This window comes from Penaeus monodon, chromosome 31 (genome assembly GCF_015228065.2).
Source record: "Penaeus monodon isolate SGIC_2016 chromosome 31, NSTDA_Pmon_1, whole genome shotgun sequence".
NCBI classification, from domain to species: Eukaryota; Metazoa; Arthropoda; class Malacostraca; order Decapoda; family Penaeidae; genus Penaeus; species Penaeus monodon.
The window spans coordinates 3196528-3197224 of record NC_051416.1 but is presented as its reverse complement, the minus strand read 5'-3'; the positions used below and the strand labels follow the sequence as shown (position 1 = coordinate 3197224).

General features: G+C 37.3%; 1 protein-coding gene across 1 annotated transcript in view; it reads left to right on the top strand.

The window, feature by feature from the left end:
* The window catches only part of LOC119592994 (voltage-dependent calcium channel type A subunit alpha-1-like), a gene marked incomplete in the record, with an annotated part of 154497 nt that overhangs the window by 119007 nt on the left and 34793 nt on the right, over window positions 1-697 (top strand).

Genomic DNA, 697 nt, shown 5'->3' with positions numbered 1-697 from the left:
TTGCCTCTGGGAACCTTCTTTTTTTTACCACACTTCCTTTAACTGTTTCTCTACACATTCACCCCCTCCCCCCTCCCCTTCATCCCGTCCCCACAGCTCAAAATACCCATCCCTCTCCTACATCCAGTGTGTCATTGTATAAAAAAAAAAAATACTGTCGCCACCTCACCTTTTGCTCTTCTCTTCTAACATAGGACTTTAGCATTATTATAAATATTTATATACTTCCTGCAGCTAGGGCCAACCCCATTTTCCCACAGTAGGTCCCCCACAGAGGGAAACACACTGTGTTAGAACTGCTCGTCACTTCCAAAGCCGCGACTTTTTCCCCCCATGTCTTTCTCTCACGTTTCATCTTCTTTGGTAGTTTTCCCGTCCTCGTAGTGTCTGTACGTTCAGTGCAGTATTTGGCTTTGAGAGTATTGCATATGTATATATAGCTATGATATACAACTTTTTCTAGAGTCAAGTAGGTAGTCAATGTAGAAAATAGAATAAGAAACATAGTAGTATACAAGCTAATTTTTGGAGACACCTTCAAACTTCTCATAACTAATTATTATTTTATTCCTCTCTCTCTCAATAGATAGTTCTCTTGAAGAAAGTTCTCACAAAAAAATTGACCTATAATCACATCTAAAAAAAAAAAATCTCTATCTTAAGATAATCATAGTTATTTTTTTTATTTAGCTTAATG